The sequence below is a fragment of the Anopheles gambiae genome, chromosome 3, assembly GCF_943734735.2.
Source record: "Anopheles gambiae chromosome 3, idAnoGambNW_F1_1, whole genome shotgun sequence".
NCBI classification, from domain to species: domain Eukaryota; kingdom Metazoa; phylum Arthropoda; class Insecta; order Diptera; family Culicidae; genus Anopheles; species Anopheles gambiae.
In genome coordinates, this window is record NC_064602.1 from 589,483 (window position 1) to 612,790 (window position 23,308).

A 23,308-nucleotide genomic window follows, 5' to 3' on the forward strand; every position below is an offset into this window, starting at 1 on the left:
AAGAATGTAGCTGTAGGAAAATAGTTGTTAAAAAAAGCAAAAAGAGATTCGAGGAACAGGAACTTACGATGGTAAACTTTTGCATATGCAAGAATGGCTTTTCCGAGACACGAAATGTGAAGAATTGGTAGAAAGTTATTGGACGGAATAAACATTATATGTGGAACAGGATGCAATGTGTAAATACCATATAAAAAGCGTCATTTAGTCATTTCCTGTTACACACCGTTGTTTTTTGCAGTGCGTTGTCCGACTAGCATAAGAAGTTATACCTTTTTGTTTTTGTGTTTCAACACGATCGCAGACACTTTTGCAAACCATCTTTAACATAACACAGCCAGCGAACAAGCAATGTGTTCGCAGCCATTCGATGTCTTGGGTCACCTTACAAAACCTTCCCAACAGCAACACACGCGTAATGTCTACGAAAGGACCATTAATAAATTTAATGTGACAGCTGGTCACAACCATAACGCTCGCTCTCCCTCTCTTTTTTGCAAAGCAAACAGCAACGAACACCAAAAAAACATGCTTATTTTCACATGACCTTGCAACAAACCCAAAGGCTGTGCGTTTGTTTGTCGGAGAAGCCCACAGAGCTAGGAAGCAGTGGATCATAGACCAAGAAAACTCATCGTCTCTCGAAACCACCGTGTCATCACGAACGCGAAGAGGTTAAACAAAGCAACAACAATCCACACACAAACACACCCAAACAAACAATTACGGTAGAAAGTGAAACAAAAAAGAGTGTAAACTGTCAACCCACCGTTGCTAAGGATACCGGATGCCAGAATGCCCCATACACCGAGTGCTGCGGTGGAGCAAACTGTGACATGTCCTATGAATTATGTAAGAGCGTTCCCCACTCGAGGGGCTATAGAGAGACTCCCGAAAAGAAGCGTGACCCCTTACGAGAAGCGCGTCCCAATTCGCCTCCGGGTGCGGTCAATATGGCGCAAAAAAAGCAAGCTTCAACACTTGGAGGCCGAAACCGATTGCTTGCCCTTAGCACTGCACAGCAAAACCGAGCAAACGGGGGCCCGTGGTAGATCTGCATACAATGCCTGCCGGTGGAGCCCGTGATTCGATATCCTGCCGGGCCTGATCGTTGGCCCCGATTCGTCAGCCTGCCAAAGGTGTTTTATTCCATTGCGTCCAAGGGAGTGTTCGGATCGTGGTTGCTATTTGAAATCTTCTTTATGATAGCCATAAAACACATCGCGCCCCTACGGGCTCTCTACTTTCGTTCGATGGACTTCGAGACACGGGCAATGCGCAGAACCGCGCTCAAGGTCTTTTCGTTGATCGTGTTGGGTTGGAACGCAACAGTGTCCACGATATTTTTACGTTTTTGCTATATATCTTAAAATGGGTGTTGTTCATAGAGCTTTAACAGGATCTAGCCGCTGCAATAATCATCTACGCTGCGGTGATTGGGAACATTTCGCTAACAAGATTGATCCGAAAGATTCAGTGAGCGCGTTTCGCGTTGATTCAGCTAAAATTACCGTTTGAGACGCGAAATGGCCAAAATTCCATTCTAACACGAAAGCACCCAATCAACGGACCCCAATCGACGCGACCCGAACGAAATTCTGATCGTTAGTGACTCAATTTATTAGCACTCTATGGGGCGCGGAAAAGTTCTACGTTTGTTAGTGGAAAATTATCTCGCAAAGTTCACGTCCCAAAAAAAGCCCCGCACACAATTAATTCCTAATGAAAAAGGGACCCCGAAGAACATCGTCGAAGATCGATGATCCGCGAAATTTCACCTCCAATAATTAACGCTGAGATATTCCACCGATTCTTGCACGATTAGTACCGTTTGATGGTTGTTTTAGAGCTTTGCCGCTTTTGTGAATTGTGTTTGTAAAGATTTGTAATAAATAAAGAAAACCTAACGGATTATTCTGATACTGGCGTGCGCGCGCGTTTGTGTTGTAGCATTAGGTCGTCACATCTTTCGAGGGCTGCGAATGGGTTCATAAACCGTTTTACAACTCACTCTCAGCATCTCGAATGCATATACTGCTATCCGTGACGAAACGAAATAATACCGTAACTAAGGCAAAAAAATGTGAATGTTTCTGCGTGCCTTCCACTGTTTCAGAGGTTCTTTGCAAACTTCTTCGCCCCAACTCTCCTTCGCTCTGACTATGCATGTGTTTACTGAAGAGGACGCCCTTTTTCCCGCATATTTAAGCAGTACACATATAGTTTTATTTTTTCGCTAATGCAATGCCGTCTAAACCGGCACCTGGAATGGACCATAAATCAATGCTTGCAGCACGCAGAGCCCACCTAGAAGCCCTGCGGGTTACAGTTAGCTTCCCGTATTACGCCCCTTAAAGGTTGCACACGCTAAACACGTCAGGAGGGTCTGAATCCGCATCTAGCGGTCACCAATAACCGTACACGAATGTAAATGCTTAAAAGCTAAACTACGGGTCATGGCAGTGTTTAGACGAGCACCCCGTTCCAAACATCATCTTAGGGCACGACGGGAGAGGGGCCAGAAGAAGGCTTCCTTGCGTTAGAAAGGAAATTAGTTGATTACGTCATAATCTGACGGTGGTAACCTTGAGCGCATATGGACAGCATAAATTCATAACCGTTAGTGGCGTGAGCGTATGGCGCACTGGCGGCGCGTTAGACATTAATCGACTACGGACGTATGCACGCACCAATGCACGCACGGTGCACGGTCACACATGCAATCGCCTACTCCACCCCTAAATTTTCCACCCCGATACATCCAAGGCTATAATAGAGGGCTTGCGAACTGTGACTGAGCAAGGCAAGTGTCGGCAAGTAGAGATTTGACATTTGGATGGCAATTTCCAATTACAACAGCACCACAATTTTCTCCCACCCTATAACAAGACAAGAAACCCACCCCGATTGATTGCTTTTACTATTGATTACATAAAAACGCATTGCGCTATGTTTAGGAGGTTGATTATTGGAAGTTCAAAGTTGAGGACCAAACCAAGAACAGGTGTGATCTCAATTTCTGAAATTTAATTATGAAAATGAAGGACAGCCCCGTGGTACAGTCGTCAACTCGCACGATTGTAACAACATGCACATCCACGCGTAACATCATATCCATCGTGGATTCAAGTCTAGAATGGACCGTCCCCCGTAGCAAGCACTAACTATCCGGCTGCGTGGTACTTATTAAGCCTCGAAAGCCTGTATAGGTCGGCATGTACGCGTCGGACGTTACGCCAATTAGCAGAAACTATGAAAACACACAGTGGCTGGCTTAAAATTCCAAAGACTCAAAGTTGTCTAAGGATCTAAGCATACGCTCCGTGAGTGTTCACACTTAAAGCCATCATTATCATTTAATGCAAACTTGCAAAATTTAATGCACTCACACACAATTGTTCCGTTTTTGGGAAGGTTTCACTAGATCCGGGGCGTTCCAGCCAGTCCAACAGTATTTGCTCGCTTGCTGGTAAACCTTCAGCGCGCCTTCAGACAATGGTGTCGAATGTCGTTGACCTTCGGTAGCAGCATCTCCGCCGCCACACCGAAGGATGCAATTTGTTTCCCGGGAACCAACAAAATAAGCGTCGCGAGCGCCACAAACACAGAGGAAAAAACAACATCCCCAGCAGCATCAAATCACTACATAGAAATAAAGGCTAGACTTTTCCATAATTAATACCTTTCGCGAGAGCGTGATTTCATAACTTATCTGTTTCGCATTGACCACCGCACCGCGGTCATCATGAATGATGAAGTCATTTTCGCGCCGTTTTCGAAGCCTTCGCGTGAGCCTCATCTCTCCTGTACGGTAAGTTGGACGACGACCGAAGACGTTTAGCTCGTGGCGATTGAAAAGGAGACACAGCGAAGAGGGATCGAAAGAGGGATCGCAAAAAAACTTTTGCAAAATGGTTGTCCAGCTTGTTCGAATTTCTTTATTGCGGCTGTTCGGTACCACAGGTATGGCAAGCACTCGCGTTGTGACTTTGGCTTCGCGTACGCTGTTCCATGAGTGTAAGCTGGCTTTTTGTATAAAGAAACAAGATGAGTTTGAGACAGAGATATGGTCGTTTTGAGATAACAACAAAATTAATTGGAATATCAAAAATATACAGCCGAACATTTACAACGCGTCTTGAAAGACTTGAGGTATTGGATGCTGATATATTCATGATTATAATCAAACAAAAACTCACGTTGCATCATGAGTTGCTACAAATAAGTAGAGCAAACAGGGTACTCTTGTTTGTAGACAAAAAATACAGGCCTACAACACACCTCGATTTAAAACAAACGCGTGCATCACTCTACTTTATTTACATTGATGTCGATCCTTGTGCGATTAGCCGCAATTTGCACTGCCAAGGTAACTTTGCGATGCTCCGATGTCAGGGTTAATGAAAACAGCATCGCACGCTTCTAACCATAAAGACACATCCACAGCAACACGTCCGGTGCACAGCCTAGCTATAACACCGTTGGATTCCATCGCACATCGCACGCAGAATTGCGGCCGATCCTTGAACTCAAATCGTGAAATGTCCATCTGTGAGAAAGTGGAACGTTGTCTGCTTTTGACGAGCAGGCCAGCATTTTTCCGTGCCGCTGTAGCGCGGATTGGCATTTTCGGAAATACTTGATCACATTTTCTTCATTGCTCGAGCTCTCAGTGGTGCTACCGTATAGGGAAATACTCCGATCCAACCGGAGAACCTTGGCACGGACGTCCTCCTCATGGCAAGTGCGTTCGCTCATAAAATAAACAGAATGCAGAATGTGCAACTCCACACGACCCAACCAAACATGTCCACCCAATCGAAGAAGCAATTGAGAAGTATGCGTGTGTGTGTGTGCGGCACATAGTGCATGGAAGCAGAATGAAATCTGACACCACCGACATAAATGCGCGACGTGTGGCATGACAAATTGAAGGTGACAAATCATCGGCATCTCACCGCGCAGAGGACGGATACCCTCTGCCACCGGTGTCGAAGGCTTGAGAGGCAGAACGACGTGCGCGGATCGAGTACAATAAATTCCTGCACGATCCCGGGCATGATCATCTAATTATCATCGAGAAGAATCAGCCGTCGAAACTTATCTTGGTGGTTCGGGAAGCCTGGCGACCACCAGATGGCACTGCCGCAAGAGCCGCACGAGTCGTCCTGCCGGCAACGTACGTGTTGCCATTAAAATGCGCCTGTATACATGAATATTCATCCTTTCATCTGCGTGAACTGGGATGATGGTGGAGCTAAGCTGGTTACATGTTACGTAGACCTTAGCTAGGGCAATGTTCTTAGGCAAAAGGTAATCTTAAAAACACAGTTGAAATGGAAAGTGCTCTGCTGTAAAAAGCCGTTTGTCTGTGTGAGGGGCAACGGTCAGTTTAAAGGGTAATCTATTTAAATGTATACATGCGCAGAAACAAAATACGCGTACAGTCCCCGTATGCTCAATGCTCATACGTAGAGCAATTTACATAAGCCGGAAGCTGTAAAGCAGGAGGCAAATAGAGCTTACCTTGAAAAATAATATCATGAGCAACGTCATAAAACCATGGTATAATTCTGCAAAGAAAGGAGAAAGAATTCACATTAATGCTCATACTTCAGGGTGTCTCGGAAGCTGGGTAATAGATCTGCCCCAAACGCCTAAACGCCATACACAGATCTGTCAAATTGAAAACTGAGTGTTTGCTAACACCTACAGATTCGTTCACCGATTTTGCAAAAATGCCCCAACATGACACTACGTTTTCCCTAAATGGAACATTTCCAGCTGCGCAACTCCCACTGCGGTTGCCCACATTCGTTATGGACATAAATATTCATGGAATGATCAATATTTGCCGCCATACTTGGGATCGCGTCATCGACACCTCACTTGACATTGAAAGTGGTGTTAGTGCGGGCGAAACGGGCTGCGTGTCGCGTAAGTCAAACAAACAAACCGGGGCTGCGGAAGGAATTAATGAGTTGGGAGCCCTATATAAACCGACGGTGACCCTCGTGTACTGGGCGATTTGTTTTCCAGCTCGATTTAATCTCATTATGGGAAATTGGATTGCTTTCTTGAGCCCAGAGAGATTCTTGGGCCACTACTACCTATTTTTAATAAAACTGGTGAGCAGCAGCTGTCCATGTTTATCTTCCAATGTCAACCGGATCCTCCGAAGAGAGGCACATGGATCATTGACTGTTGTTCATGACATTTCTTTGCGCGATATGTTAAGGAGGGATCTAGAAGTGGGTACAGAAAGCATTCAAGTTTCTAGAAGCTCCCAGATTCTGCCACGTGATCTCACAGCTAAATTGTGGGCATTATTCGTAACAAAGGAAGTGCGAACGCGGGTGTCCCGTGTGATCTACAGTTGGGTAGCGCTTGCACACAAGTCTCATTCAAGGGTGCAATTGGTGATGAAAAATTAGTCATCCAGAAGCAAACAATCATCCCTTTGCATGCGCACTTTATTTGCTGCAATTTCGCGCGCCCCGAAGCCTCTCTGTCACGTACAGTGCGCCATTCAATCACCATGTAATTAAAATTACCATTTTTTACAACGCGCTGCACCGTTAAGAAAACGGCCGTGTGCAAACCGCACTCCGCTATAGTTGCTGTTTAGCTGCCACCACCCGAGAGATGGCGGCATGGCAAGTATGGTAAACATGCTAAAGACGGCAACAAAAAATAAACACCTTTCAGCTCTTCAACCCCGCCGACACTTTACAACTCGCGGGGGTTAGGCATCGTGCTCCCTTTTTCGCAACACAGCCGTTGCCGCTCTGTGAAATCCAAAGTGTCGTACACTGCGCGATCGCGTTCACCTCCCCTGCGGGAAACGAGGTTAATGAAAACTGCGTCGCGCAACGACACTAAAACAATAGACAGTCAGAAATTAATCTTCCCCGGCGGGTCTCTGGCCGACCAGATGCCGGTTTGTCACAGCAACCAGAGGTGGACCTGGGGGGATGATCGTGGGTGGGCTGTAAGATCGGGTAATCCGGAGACGAAGTTCTTTGCTGGAACATTTGGTCTCGCGCACACACGCTGTAATCCTCTGAGAGTCGTGAGATAAACGCAACACCAGTGATGTTTGCACCGTGTAACGAGCTGTTATTGCCAAGTGTCTCAATGCAAGGGCATCCAAGGTACACATTCGCTTGAAGCCCACACTACCCATTGGCGGATTGTTGCCACCGGCGGCTCCGGTACACGTGCACATGTGAAAAATAAACTCGCGTGCCCAAGGGGTGTGCTAATGATAATCTCACGCGGCATCACGAAGATTCCGTCAAATGTAGCCGCCGCTGCCGTTCGCAGCCACCTAGGTAAATGGGCAATAACGCAACAACAAAACGGTTGCCCGTGGTGCAATATGGACGCGGCGGAGGAACACGGTGGTGTTGGATGTAGCTTCCTTGCACACAGTCAACAGTCATTAATACTCACACTGTCCAAGACGCACGATGCACAATGAAAGGGTAGGAGTCGGGCACAACGGCACCAGGAGGTTCTCAGGCATAAATTGCCGCTGTCCGAACAATGGATTTTTTCGTAAACCAGTGCGCGCTCAAAGACAAACCTAACAAGGTACAGCCTCGCACACGACATCATCCATAGCGCATTGGCTCAAACGTTACGTAGCCAGGGGATTGCTCACGGGTATGATGCGACAACGAACGTGTAATTAATTGTCGAATTGTTAAAGGCCCATGTCGGGTCCGGTGGTCTCCTCCGTCGAAACACAGAAACCCCACTCGGTGCGCCTTACCTTGAAAGCGAGAGTGAGCTGCAGATCTAGTTTAGTCACAACAGCATCACAAATTCATCTGTAGTACACGCTATGTGCAACCGACAGCACCTCATTGTTTTCAGTTCCCATGACTGAGTGACGGAGCTTCGCAAATGTTGTCCACATGGCGTGAGGCGTTAAGCGAAGCCCCAGCAATATTTTCGAGAGTGTCGAAAAATGTGAATTGCTTGCAGCCAATTCACAGCAGCGGCATTAAGCTCTCATCAACCATCGAACGACAGATGATGTTTCCCGTTCAACGTTCAACAACACACATGGTTTCCGTTCATGCGCAATCAAAAAGATCCTCAGACTTTGGTGGATGAAACATGATATCCTCCTTGCCTGAAGGTTGTCTCTTTCTTTCGAATGCCACACATCTTTCGATCCATTCAGACGACCTCTTACAAGGTCCAAAAAACTACCCATGTAGGCTCCCTTTAATCCCTAAGCGTATCGAATGAATCCCATGGCCATGACATAAACCCCCACCGAAGGTGATGCTATCGATGACCAACACGGTCCAGCCACACGAGAGACGACAACGACGTAGCAATTTGATCCCTTTGCAGTACAGCCTCGAACGATGGACTTATCATGCACAAGGTCACTGCTGGACCCTTGACGATGGGACGATCTGTAGACTTAATTAAGCAATCAAGCAAATCAGTATGTTATAATACATCCACGGCTCTTCCAGAAGAAGCGGATGGAATTTTAAATCTATAAACCATCGATACGGAAGTGAACAACCGGTTTCGAGTAAATGATACATCAAGTACACTCTAAAACGATGAATATTGTACCTCGCGGCAGCTTTTCATTCTAAGTAATCATTAGAAGGAAACCGAAACGAAGAACATCTAAAGAGGGTGAAGATGAGATCATGCGCCACAGTATTCTGGCACAAACACCACCTCCAGGCAGCATCATATCACCAGAAAACAATAAAACCGCCTGCTCTCTGACATCCCGTCGCGTTGGGGGCACAGTTTGATTGATGTGCCAAAATGTAATATTTCACACACACACTCGATTTCAGCTCTTGTTCGGAAAGCATCCTTCCTTGACGGTGAATTCGCCACAAGTAACCGATCCCATGACAGCACCACTACTCGACTGCATGACCTCATTTTGTGGAGGAGCAGCGGGCTGAGTTCACACGGAACGTGGCTCAAATTTCGGATCATTTGCTATTGGTTTAGTTGTTCCGCGGGTGTCGAAAAACGAGCAGCAGGACCCAACGACCCAAACCAAGGTCGTCGTACACATCTTCACACTTATGGCGGCGGAATAACAATTCGGTTAGCCGGAGTGTTTATCTGTCACACATCAGAAGTGCATTCTCGCTTGCACTCTTATCAGCCGTCGTGCATCAAACAAGTTTCCAGACTTTACCGACATGCGAGCGGGCTCTTCCCTTTGACACATCAACACAGACACTGTGGCAGCGGAGGTGTTCACGCGGTCGCTATGGTTGCAGCAGCAACAGCAGCAATGCACACGGCACACGAATAAAGAGCGTGCTTTGTCGCTGGCAGGATCAATATTTGAACATGCCCTCGTAGAAGGGAATGACTGTCTGGAGAGCTAGACCAGCTTTCCTGTACGCTAATATTGATACACGGACACACAGAGAAACGCAAAATTTGCAACCAGCTGGGAGAGCGTCAAGAGGTTTTTGACATATTCCGTCATATTTACCTTTAGCCGAGATGGTTTAATTCTCACACACACACTCTAAGCTTGGTCTGGAAGGGTCGATGCTTCTGTTATCATATCTGTAAATAGACAAAAAAGAGTAAAGCAAAGATTAGATGTTGTAAGATGCGGTGTGTTTGCTTACTGCAAGAACTGAGAGTCAATAATAACTCCGACTCCGAGAGCTTGCTAAAACGCAATACTCGTTCCAACGTAAATCATTTCTCTGAACCCCACATAACGTGAAATGATTATTGATATAATGTATCAAACTAACTAGAGAAGTCGAAGACGGTATAATTTTGCAGGACGTGTTAGAGCCATGCTGTGAGCTAGGTAAACCCAAGATAGTGGCTACAAGGCTTCCGTCCCCAAAACTTGGAGTCAACTTTCTCCCGCAGCATGGGCGAGGGAATTGAAGGATTGAGCTGTGATGCAACAAATGGTGGGTCGAATTGGCACCGGCGAAGAATATGATAGATACAAGAAAAAAAAAACATCTCATCATCCGTCACCAGCGAATGGGAGAGGTAGTCAGATCATGCATAACGTGTCCACCGACGACTTTTACAGCACAGGGCCGTCTAGGGCGTTCCTAACTCCAAGACTATTTGTTCCATTACGGGCTCCATTTGGGGCTGAGGTAAGATCTGCCACTTCCCGATAAGTGCGATTGCTTCACATTGGTAAGCAGGCGGTGGCAGGCTGCAATAATTTGATTTGACTCCGTGTTCCAGTGGAAGACTTTAACGAAGTGTGTGTGTCTGGATGAACCACAGTGACGACATTGAGGAAATTAAAAACATCACTTCATCGTGACTGTTTTCACTCGCTCGACGATCGCAACGATCGTACCTTGGCGGGAGCCTCTGGAAGATCTTCATAAGCTGCACTTCGGAGCCGGTGGCATAATCTCGGAGCAGAGCAAAGATGAGAAAGGAGAGTGTGAGAAAGAAACGCTTGCTCTTATCGCTACCATCGCACACGATGGTGTGCACTTATTTGAGACCTAAGCTTTCCGCCACTTATTTGATCTTTTGACGAGGAGGTTTTTTTGCTCTCTACTCCACAGTATGAGTGCGTCATACTTCAACAGCAGCTGTTTGATTCCGGTATGCAACGCGCAATATGGTCACGCGGTACCAGTAGTTCCCCCCGACACTTGGGACGACCGTTGTACGCTGAATTCCAGATTGTGGAGACTAGTCTGACCACACAACTCCGAGCTCTACAACAAGCGTGAAATGCACTTTAACGAAAGACGAGTATCTGTGGTGCGCGGCAAATGAGCCGCCATGATGTGAATGAATTAAATGAAAGGCCGTACGGTTGCAGATAAAACGTGGCTCGCAAGCGATAGCCTTGAACGTGTTGTAGAGGTTGGGGAATTTGTGATGAGCTTTTGCTATATTTTCCAAAGAACTGCAAATGCGGTAATAACGCTTCGTCGTTATCTTCTGGGGGAAATACCAAAACAGTGCAACATTGGCGATGACTAACAGTGCAAATAAGAATCCGAGAGAGAAGGAAGTGATTTGTTTTTGACATACTGACAAATCTTGAACCGCAATGACATTGAAAGGCTTCTTGAAGGCATGGGGAATAATCTGGAACGATGTCCGAAAACGATCACAAAACCTCAGAACCAGAACGGAAACCGTGCAACCGTGCATCCGCATATGCTAACTCGAGTTATCAAGCTCATCGGATAAATCTGACTAACAAATGATGAGTTAGGCTTGGCAATTTCATTATGGCTGGCGCGGTCGTATTGCTTGTACCGTAACATCTTGTAGCCGCAGTGGTTTCAACACTTTTTTCGTTCGAATGAACAAGAATCAAAGTAAACTACCGTTTCGTACCGGATCTGAACGGTAGTAGAGTGGCGGTACTGTAACATTTCCTCTACCGTGTGCCAAGGCATTGAAAGATAACGCACCCACACTATTCGCGTCAGATCTGCCTGTTGCGTTAAACATCTCATTCTGACATTTCCAGAAAAAAATAGGCTTTAAGACATTGGCGCATATCTTAAACTGGTCCATTTTGTACCGGCGCACGTAGAAACCCGGCCTTTCATGTTGCTCGGATCGGAGTTATCTGGTCGTAAAATTAGCCACGCTCGTGATTTAATTCACGCACAGCAACTTGGGAGAAGCGCACCTTCAATTAGCATACGATGATTCAACGGTGCGCGGCGTCACACGCGTCTAGCACGCGGTTCATTCATTCTGCCCCATAATTTGCTCACCCATTGGCCCGGCGGAAGCTCCCGCCATTGTCGCCCAATTGGCACGTTGACACAATTTCACCTTCGCTCGCTTGCGGAGCCGCGTTTTGTTGCTGCTAATGTGAAATTCCAACCGATTCCCCACAACTTACTGCTATGGGTGAGTCAATTTTTGACGGTTTTTACTTTTGCTACCGCAGCAGCGAAACCACATTCCACCGGCAATGACGTGGTGTTGTGTGTTGTCGTGTGTAGAGAGAGAGAGAGGGAGAGAGAGAGAGAGAGAGAGAGAGAGAGAGAAAGAGCGCATTTCGTCACCTTGCAAATCCGCTGATCGATTCCGCAGCATTACTCCAGCAGAGAGAGAGAGAGAGAGAGAGAAAGAGCGCGTTTCGTCACCTTGCAAATCCGCTGATCGAATCCGCAGCATTACTCCAGCAGCATCATTCTTTGCCACAGGGTTATTGACATTTCCTGCTTAAGAGAGGCACGACAACGCAAACATCTTCCCGAGTTCGCAAAGCTGCTGGGGAGGGATGCTGTGAGAAGGTAATACGCCGCGGTCCGGGCAAAACCTGTTGCCCGATAATCGTTGAACTGCGAATCGGATCCGACCGAATGCCGGGATGTAGGCAAATTAACTAATCTTATGCTTTCGAAAAGGAACGGTGGAGTTTGTAACAGTCCCGACGGGAGCGCACGGTTGGATTACGTGCGTGGCAGCAGTAGCAGCGGAACGCACTGACTATGATGTCATCGGTGGTTCGATTGGGTAGTAGTCGCTAGCTAGAACCGGTAGCACTAACCTTCAAACCAGTTCCCTTTGGGGTTGACTGGAGCAATTTGCGTGCGAGGGCTACTTGAAAGGGCTCCGTGCGTTTTCATCCGCTCATCTATACAGATAATGAATGAAGTAGAAGATGCGCGATATCTCTGTTTGGGGGAAAATATCAAGCTTGTAGCTGCTGTTATCCAGCTTCTTCTCGATAGCAAACCAACGTTCCTTGATTTTACGATCTTCTCACGCTTTCCAACGCTTCTACCGTACTCCAGCGGCATCCAAGCAAGGTTCCTCCACCTTTTGGGATACCCGAACTAGCTTTTAGGATGGCTGCAGCAACCTCCACCAGAGCCACCCGATAGTACGTACGAAAAGCACACCGGATTAAGCGCAAATCAGCAACGAACCCCTCTTCCAACAGCGTTCGCTGCGGTGGACTCAAGCAACACGTGATCGCTGGAAAACCAGTTTCCGCAGAACAACATTCTGACCACAGCAGAGCGCGCTACGTCAGTCGGTACATCGAAACCGTACCGCAGCAGCAGCAGTTCAGAAATCGGACATCTTCTGGCGGTAGTAGTGGGTACCAACGCTGGTCAGTGTCAGTGCGCACACGCGTTCGGGGGTTTGAAAATCTTTCGGAAAGCCGGTTTGTCGTTCGCTGCCTGCGCCACCACCTTTTCTTCTTCTTCGACTAGCCACGGTGCGAGAGTAAAATTGCTGCTGCTGCTGCTGCTGGTACTGCTGCGGCCAGTCGTACGTCAAACGGCACTGGTCAGGGCGTCGTCCTGCCTCGCGATTAGCGTACTTCGCCCTCCACACCTCTTGCTCTTGGTTAATGCTGGTTGTTGCGCGGGTTTGGCACAAAACTTCTTACCGTGGAGGTTGTAGCGGCGCAGTTTGGATGATTGTTTGAGAAAGGAAACTAATGTTTGAGAAGCTGTAAAGTAATGGAAATTAAAAAGCAAAAAAAAGGAAGGGGCAAAAAACGACAACTCCAGCTGTGCACCAACTAGAGTGTACGTGGCAGTGGAGGCGAGCCTCTGGAAATTAGGTGTGACCGTGCTCTCGCTCCGTCCATGCCGTGGAGCTTTGTGTGTTTTTGATGCCCGTTTTCCGTTCATTTTATGTGCGGGGAGAGGCTGGGGCTGGGACCGTGGTTGTAACTACCAAACTCGCACTCACAGGTTTTTTGATCGATAGCTCCACACGCGCTCCACCAAGAACTGGGCAGAATCAATCCGCACTCCGATTGCCCTGACCTAGTTGGGTTCTGTCGGAGCTTGATGATATTGCCGTTCTTTTCGTTTCGCTGGCGGCTTTCGTGGTCGGGACACGTTTTTTGGCCAGCCGGTCCCTGCCGGCAATAGGCAAACCCCCAGCTCGTGTATGTCAATGACCCACAGGTGCTGTTTAGGTGTACTGAGTGTACCGATGAAGCTTACCGAACAGAGATGAAATCACAATTTTGGCCGAGAATCGTCAGAAGAAGTTGGGAAGTTATAAGGCGTAAGCGTCAGCTTCAGCTTTAAGCACAATTGGAGCGGTTTTGGCTGGCCTGGCAACAGCGAAACGGGTGCGCTCCAAAGAAAGCCACAGCAAGCGGTGACAAAACCAACGCCTCCTATGGTATGGACTGAGACAACTTTGCCTATCGAAGATACCGTAAAACCTTCGTTGAACCAGTTTAGGCCCTACCACGCTTTCTTGATTTAAGCACCAGTGGGCCAATTTCTAGGTATTCCCCACATTACTACTGGTGGCTCCATCTGCAGCTGCTGTCTTTCCTTCCCAAGGGCCCGCCCCGGCCATGTATGTAGCCGCATGTAAAGCACTTTATAAATTGTACTTTCCAGAGAACTGCAAGCGATACCGATACAAAGTAGAGCCCGCCCTGGTCTTTCGAGAGTTAATTTCTTTGCCCTCTCGCCGCCGCCTCATGGGTGCTATAACAAACGCTTCATCAACTGCAATATCGGAAGTGTTCGTGGTCCTGCTGTCGCTGCCCGCTGTGGTTAGTGATTTATACGGACCCAATTTGCTGGGGTATATATTGCACAGACCGGGATCTTAAGCCCTTGTAACTTAAGTCAGGTGCAACTAAATAGCAGTGCATTACATAAACCCTTGTCGGTCGTCGCATAACATAGGAAGTGGTGGTGCAATCTCGTGCACAGGCGTAATGAGCCGTATCGGGATAGATTTTACTTGCATTGTGCAAAGAAAATAAGCGTTTTGTCGGTCTGTTGTTGCAGGATAGGTAAGTGAATAATGTATCAGTGTACTACAGATTGAATATTAAAAATAGTAACAATATTGTTCCGAAAAACCTGCCCCAAGTAATTAGTGCGCACCCTGTGTCTAGTGCGGACGTACGATAGCGTTAGCCAACCGATCCGACGACCGAACCTCGCATTACTTGCGCCATCATCTTTCCGGTATGGCGCAAATTGCACGGAATCACATGACTCGCATTACAAAATGACAACCACGGATAGGAGGGCGGCAAAAAATCCGTTTACGTCAACACATTAAGCAGGTTACGTTGAAAGCCTGCCACTAGAGCAAGCCCGTCTGATGTTTCCATCACCAGTTTGTTGTCAGCGGAAAGCGCAGCACACGTTCATCGTGCACCTCCGCCCTGCCGGAACGAACCTCTGGAGGAACCGAATTTGACCTTATTTCTGTGGCAGAGGTGGCTGTCGTGGTCTCTGATGCTCGGGGTGTTTTGTGTCGCGCATCGTACAAACGGCGTATCGTGTAAAAGGGCACCGAGCGAGTTGGCACCCAATCATGAAGGGCTGTGTGCAAGATGGACTCTCGAGAAGAAAAGCACCGGCGATGCCCCGGTATCTGTCAACAAGGTTTCTTAATGTAGCAGAAACCACACCATAGAAGCCTGCGAGCGAAAAACCGGCAACGATTATTAACGCATCAAAAACGATCGCGAGCATTTGATTCCCATCGCGACCGGGACTATCAATCATTTGCGGGAGTTGAACCCACGGCTTCAGCGAGGCGAGTATATGGTTGAGATGGATCCTTCAAGAATTCCATAAACGTTCCAGAGAATCTTGCGCCATACGTTGATGATATGCGTACACGTTGAGATCAATCAGTTGTTAAAATATACCCGGCGGGCTTCATTTGGCGAACGATTAAAATGTAATAATAAAAGACCAACCTTCCCAGCGCAAATTACACTCGCGTGTGCTGGGCAAAGCGAGAGAAGGTCGCCGACGCCGTCCATTGAACCGTGGGTCCCGTGTGCAGCTGCAGCTGCATTCAGCCATCATTGCAGCCGGTCGATGCAACACACACACACATACCCTCCGAATAGATAACGCGTGATAGAGGGCCCGGCTCAGAATTGATTACATGCCGCGCTACATTTGATGGATCGGTTGACCGATAAGGCAAGGTCGGGGGGAATTGAAAGAGTTTCTCTCGCTGCCAATCGCTTGGAGAGGTTTGGCCACAAAGAAATCCCAACTGCAAACGAGGTTAAAAGCGAACGCATTGCAAGCGAGGTGCGACCCCCCTCGGGAGCACAATGCGCACTACGGCAGCACTAGGGGTTCAAGGTATTCATTTTTAATGTCCCAAAAATTGAAATCTATTGAACTAGCGGCCACGGTCATTGCAGCAACCTACATATCGAGGAGGCCTTTTGAAGGTCTGTAGAAAGAAAGAAGGCCTGTAGAGCGGTGGGAGAGCGTCTCATCTTAGCTATACCACATGTGTACACGCACACACATCACATCACGATGTGTTGATCTCATTTTCACCCTGAGAAATAGAAGAAACCCCTATCTAAGCCAATTTGGGGGAGAAGTTGTTGCAAGTACACCATCGGACTCGTTTTTATTTTCCCGGCGGCTTCGCACTCGACAACGATCGACCATGAAAGTGTGTCTAATTTAAAGAGAGGCTAGCCAAAAAAAAAAAACAAGAGCACACAGCCATATGAGAAAGAAAGGAAAAAGTTGCAGACACAAATACCGGGCTTCGTACCTCACGTAGAGTAACAATAAAAACAGACACCCAAAAAAACCCTCCGATGGTGTTGCGGCTATCATCAACTTTCATCAACTGTATGGGCGGGCGAGGAAAAACGCAGAGGGAGTGAGAGTGTGTTCAGTTTCCTTATGTTTTCGGTTTTGCCACAAATTAAATGGTTAGTTAATAAGGTTCGCATTGTACCCGCAACCGAGCGCGAGCGCGATCGCGATCGTGGTTTCAATTTTCATCCCCGCCGGCTCCGACGTGTGACGTGACGGACCTGATGGTTCGCGGGGCCATCTTCACCCTATGACCTAGTAAATGGGGAATGTCCGCGGTGGCACAAAACCGCGCCACCGTCCGAAACCGGGGTGTGAGGTCAAGTCGATTGAAAGCCTTGAAAATGGAGGCCTGTGCATGCCCCAGGAGAAGAGTGCGGGGATTTCTTGGAAGACATTTCCTGTCCCGGCAATACTCCCGCCAGGCCACAAGACATCCGGGAAGGGGGTGGAGTTCTATCCTCATTCGCCCCATAAATTATCCTGCCCGAGTGGGGCTCGATGGGGTTCCTTAGCGTGTTTTTGCTGCGGGGATTCGCTCGGGGTTTGAACGGCTTTTGAACAATTTCACAACAACGCTAGAAGCTTGAACGAGGGAGTCATAAAAATGATCTCCACAATGTAGTAGTAACGCGCGGTTTGGTCGAGGTAGAACTTGCGAAAACAACAACGAACGAACAAAAACGTTGACCAATAATCTCTCGAAGTCTTTTGGGGCGCTATAATAATAGGTATCCCTCGCCCCTTCCACGCCATCAGAAAAGACAAGCCGAACATCTTCGCAAAAATCAATACCTCTCAAATGTTTAAGAAAGAGGCAAGTAAACCAAACCCGCGCGTTCCCCTGCCGCAACTCAAGGCGAGGTAAAACAAGGCAGCAATACGCAGAAACGGCCACATTTCGGTACATTTTAAGCATCTTCTTTGCAAGCCCGTCAATTTCGCAGATCCAGCTGACGAAGACTTCTTTGCTGGACTGTTGGAAGTCCTCCGGTTCGCGCAGGCTGTCTGCGCAAAGCCTGTCTGCGCAGAGCACGATTTTGAGGCGGCAGCGACGTTGCGGTGTAACGGGTCTTCTTTACCGATAGATACGTCTAGTGCTTAGATGAACGAGCCATTCAACGATCGAAATTCAAGAGCAACCACCGCCGAAAAGCATTATTGAACGGGCAACGGCATATAACTGCATATTCTTTCGCTATGTACCTTTCCCGGTGTTTTATGTGTTTTTTTTTTGTTTCCTCTTGTTTGGTTGTAAATCGATTGACTACGTTTGATAAAAAGCTTCGTCAGTACGGAAACCGAGGGAGTTTGAGAGTGGTTAAAATCAAACCAGTTCTACCAGACAGAACGAAACACCCGGGCCGAACAGCTGGTTGGTTATTCCGCAGTCCGATCCAGAATGATACGAGAACAATTATGATCGATATGAAATGTGCGATAATTATGAGATTTGTGCTCCAAGTGAATGGTTGCTCCAAGGCACTGTTATATTCTGTAAGAAACGTTTTAAAATGCCTCTTCTTTCTTCATGTTTGGTTGATTTCTTGGTCGGTCGGTTGGAAGCACGTAGAGCCGCAACCTCGTTTGCTTATACGGATCTTCCTACTACGTGCAGGGCGTACGTACGCATCCATCTTGTCCCAACAAACGTGTGATTGTCCCAGTGTGTACGCTTGCGGGCGTTTGCCGTATATAGTATTAACACACCATTCTTCTTAAGGTCACCAAGGTCGCGCCGCCGTCAACCGCCCGGTGAGTAAGGGTACGGAAATGATCACGGTTTAAATGCTGCCATATGGGCAATAACATGGTGTTCCACAACCAGCAGCCTCGAGGGGTTATTTGGTAATGCACAGATGTTTAGATGCGGTCTATAGAAGGTTGCCATTGACAAATGGTGTAAGCAAATAAAAAGGATTGAACCTCTCGGACCAGCCAGAGCGATGGTAGCCAGAGTGGCGTTCAGATCTTTGCTTTTGAACGGGGTCATGTGATGCCCTTAAATAGGCATCAGGAAGTATCGTGGCGATCCCTGGCGAGAGGCAACAAGTGGAATGGTTAGATGATTGATTTTATTTCATTTCTAGGACAGAAAAAAAAAACACATTTAAATGTACAAATTAAACCCAACACCATCAACTGAAAATAAACAAACAAACATACTTCATGCCCAACGAATGGCCTAAGCTCATGTGAAGAAACACATAAAATAAAACCCCCCATTCGCACGATTTCCTAATGGGAAGCATGAAAACATAAAGGAAAAAATTAAAATGTAGCATGTTGTAACTTGACCCACAAGCTTATTTTCCAGCTCTTGTAACTACAACAGCAACTTGCCAACAGCACACCATTTTCAGTGTGCGTGTGTGTGTGTGTATGTACGGACTGCAACAAATTTCCAAACCGTTCGAATCTTAATGTTTTGTTCACTTTTTTCCACCAGCAGCACGCCTATCTGTTGCGGTTGCATTGCTTAAATTCGCAGCCGCGTAGCAACGGAAAGGAAAAACTTCGCACCACTTCTCTCGGGATGCCGACAGTCGGAGAGTCCAAAGTTTTCACGCTTTTAGGAAAACATATGTTTACGGTTTGCTTACTACTGTTGCCGCGGGTGCTGGTGCCGCCACTGTCTGTGTTGCTGCTATGAGTTAGATTGCGTGTCAGTAGTGTTTGACGAGTGTGCAAACAGCACATGATCTTCATCGCACCACCAGGCAGGCAGGCAGCTATCCCGCAGCCTATAATGCACTAGGCAATCGTTAGGCCTTTTCCGACCAAACAATATCGATCGGGCGGTGTTTGTTGTGCATGCGTTGGAGTGTTCTGATTCCCAGGCATTACAAATCGAAAAGGGGGAAACCCTGGGAAGCGTCGTTGCGCACAGTGCGGGCGGTAGCAGATGTTGCTGACAGCTCTATCTCGCACCACACTTCAAACATGTAGCTGTCAGCACTCCAGAGCTGGAAGTGTCCTCTCGAGATGGTAATAAAATGGTACCACATATGCCCACAGTCGTGCTGATCGATCAATTGTGTTAGCAAGAGGTTAGTCATACCGTGCCACGCACACGAAGGTCCAATATGCCCACACAACACGCTTCAAATGTACACTAATAGTTTTAATCAAAGTGAAACCCCAACCAACCGTTTTACCCTGACCTAAGGGTCCTAAAAATAATTTCAATTACGCTAATCCCATAGCACAAAAAAATAACTCACACACACCTTGGCACTGTGCAGAATGCATCCAGCTACAACATGCGCAGCCAGCCAGTCGGTTGAATGCATTTGCATTTGCGAAAGCGAAATTTTTAGCTAGCAGAGGAACAACAACGATGCAACCAAGGGGTAGGCGCGAAATCGATTTGAAGAAGCAGAAAAAGCCTAATATTTCGCACTAGCCGGTGGTGATGGTGGTGGTGCCACGATGGTGTTACCGCTTGGCTGCACATTTAAGTCACTCGACCACAGAGTCAGCGGGCGTCGTCGTGCGCGAAGGAGAAGCCCACGTTCGCGACATTCACGGCGCGTTTTATTAAAGCCGGTATACCTCAAGCCGATGCAACACGCACACATGGTTACCCACCACCCGTCATGTTGGGGCCTGTCGAAGTACAATCTTGATATGGCACCCCGCGTTTCCCGCCTTCTGAAGCCCTATCGCACCCTCTCTCATACTGACGGCGACGTGTGTATTGGAGCTTTGGGGCGGATTGTACTTTATTTATTCGATTAGCCAGCGGAATCGATTACTCGGTTTTTAGAGATCCCTCACGGTGCTGGTCGACCTTTTACAGGCCTGCTTGAGGGAGTAGCATTGGGATCTCTACCTTGCCCGTTGGCGCAATTTTCTTGCTGGTAAGCTAGCGAGCGTAAAGCTAAACGAGCGTATAATTGTTTGAAAAAATTAGGTACATTAATGGGTTAAAGGATGGGTGGAGTCCACACAAATGCCAATGGAAATTGTTTGAGCGATAAACGAATCTTAACATCTTGCGTAATTGCAGGAAGATGTAACTTTAATAATAAATATATTAAAAGCAATTCGATGAGAACGCGATTAGAAGGATTTTCATCGCATAAAAAGCATCTTTATTTAATATCATTGTTTTGTTTCCCATAAAAAAGATACCAAGAAGCATATGGAAAAAAAATATCACAATCACGAATTTCTGCCTGCTCGAACTGCTGTGGCATTAAACAGATCATTTGTTTTCGCTCTACCGGGGTGGTCCCCATGAATCTACTGTGTGGATTTTCTGATTAGAAAGTGTGCAAAGCAAAGCGAAGAACCATTTTTGATGCAAACAACGACAATTTGCCTTTTCCTGCTAGAGCAAACCGATCGCTCACATTTCTCACAACATCCTGAGACAGCGAAATTAATCCCACACCACGGGATTTTGCCCGAAACTCTGAACCCCGTTCGGATGTCCTAGGGAGGATATGGCGATTTAATAATATTTCTACCGTAGAATCTGCAGCTCATAACCGGGGCTACGATTAAGCGGAACGAAGGAGCCACAAAAAAGAGCGCCCAAATGATCTCGACGACGCCTAAGAGCGATGAAAAAGCAAATAAAAATAGCATTATTTCTTCTGACCACCTCGGTGGGACGTTTTGCCAATTAATGATTGAAATATGAAAATTTTCTTCCTTCATCGGAAACAGTGTCCATAAAGAGGATTGCCATTTGCAGAAGAGAGACAGAGCAAATAAACTAGTAACCAAAAACCACTGTTAGAATAACGTCCTAGTACGCCAGCGAGTATCAGGTACAGAAGAGAAACAAATGGAACCCAAAACCGCCAAACAATAATCCCACTGTGCCACAGTGGGACTGCTCCGGCAAATGGCCACCCGGCACCGCATGATAAAGCCGCCGTACCGTGCTAATGATCAAATTAATAACACCGGAGGGAACGAAGGGATCGCTCGCCGATTGCGGATGCAGGCTAGAACACTTTTTTTCGAACGATCTCCTCCGTCGTAGCGCATATGCTAAAAGACACCCGGTGTGTGTTCCGGACAAGGCCGACCGGGCCAGCGTCGGAGCGGCAGCAGCAGCAGCAAGACGTTGAATATTCATGAGCATTGAGTAACGGAATTTAATTGGAGTACGAATGCATTCCGAGCTACGAATCATTCGGAGTGAGTGTGAACGTTTCGGCTGCGTAGCCTGGCTGCGGATGAGGAGCAAAAAGCGGTAAGGAGAACAAATAGGGCTCCCTTCGCATCTGCGTACGATCACGGCGGCCCTTCTTCCCATTGTGTGTTGCTGACACAGATTGAACGGGGTGTCGAATTCATCGCCGTGTGCCTAGCCACACACTAAACCTCATTTTAGAGCTGGAATCCGGGGGAAAAATTACTTCACCAAACATTGCAAAGGGAAAAGCTCAATAAAGCTCCAGCGTCTCTTGCGTTGCGTGTCCTAATCGGATGATTGATTCGGTTTTACACCAGCACGCGCGTCAGTGGCACGAGATATAAAGCTAAATCAGCTCGTACTCATCCAAATCACTCAGTCTAAAGTCAACAAGAGAGCACGCGTATGATAAATCGAAAAGGTCCGGTAGCGGCCCCACACCGAAGGAAGCCGAAACAGCCGAATCGAACGAAAAAAGGGAGGCAAAAAAAACTAGATCTCGTATGAAACAGAAGCTCATTTCTTCGGAGATCACCGTTAGACATAATTGTACGAAATCAGTCGATGCCAATCAGCGTCGATCGGTACACAGATCGTACACAGACACACTCGATGCGGGATGCAGCCAGGCGCATAAGGTGTGTGTGTGGCTGGTGGCAAAGTGAGCGAAAAAATGGAGGCCACAAGGCTCTGGCTTGGTGGTGACGCGACCCCTTCGAGCTACAATTATATAATGGATCGTGTGGTGATGATGTGGTGACTCTCTCGCTGCCACGGTTGGGCTCCAGTTGGGGGTGGCGGGTCGGAGGGGTTGAAAATTGGTCCGTGGATAATCGCGCGCATACGCATTAAAGTGCGCAGAGTTCGGTGTAAGGCGAGAAGCACACCTTTTGCACGGGCGTTTTGCGGTGGTGCAAGATGGTGAGAGTTTGTGTCGAGGGTTTTTTTTGTACGATCACTCTTTGGTCGGAGGGCATACCGTATGAGACGGGCTCTGCGACTGACCTTAGAGAGACAGGATGGATGGGTGGAGTGATCGGACGATTCTCTCTCGGTATCGGTTGACGGTCGATCGTGTGCAAGCGATGGACCTTCTTCGGTGGTGCGTTCACTTTACGGATGCGGGGGAGAGTTGTGGATCTGCAGAAGAGAGAGAGAAAGAAGAAGAAAGAAATCGTGAAAAGTAGCGGCAATGGCAAACAAATGCACTTTCAGGGTGGGTGAAATGAAGGGGCGAGGTGAAACCCATCAGCCTAGGAAATGAGTGAACGGTTGCAAACAAGGCTGGCAAAGACCACGGGTGGAAAGTTTTCCATCAAAAAAGGTCCAACACCTTGGAGAGATGCACAGCCCATCGATCGCGTTCCACATCGTTACAAAACCGTAATGGACGCGCGGTCCGAAGAGGCGACCAACCACCGATCGCGGGTCCAGCAGCACCTCTACTCTCCATATCGGCGATCGAAAAACATTAACATACAATCAATACTCACAACGTCCCCCGCGCCTTCTCGTACCGGCTACCCGCGGCGGCCGATGCAAGTCGGGTAGAAATGGTGACCATTAATTGGCGCTACCTTTG

General features: G+C 47.5%; 1 protein-coding gene across 5 annotated transcripts in view; it reads right to left on the reverse strand.

Annotated features, from left to right (window-relative positions):
- The window catches only part of LOC1278191 (uncharacterized), a 72,824-nt gene that overhangs the window by 33,479 nt on the left and 16,037 nt on the right, over window positions 1–23,308 (reverse strand). For 2 of the 5 annotated variants that reach the window (XM_061653363.1, XM_061653362.1), the window contains exons 2-4: window positions 22,732–22,866; window positions 9,503–9,579; window positions 5,527–5,573 (exon numbers count right to left, since the gene is read on the reverse strand). The gene's annotated coding sequence lies outside the window, so the exon portion shown is untranslated. The remainder of the gene's footprint in view (window positions 1–5,526; window positions 5,574–9,502; window positions 9,580–22,731; window positions 22,867–23,308) is intronic. The other 3 variants (XM_061653364.1, XM_061653365.1, XM_061653366.1) reach the window with 3 other exon arrangements.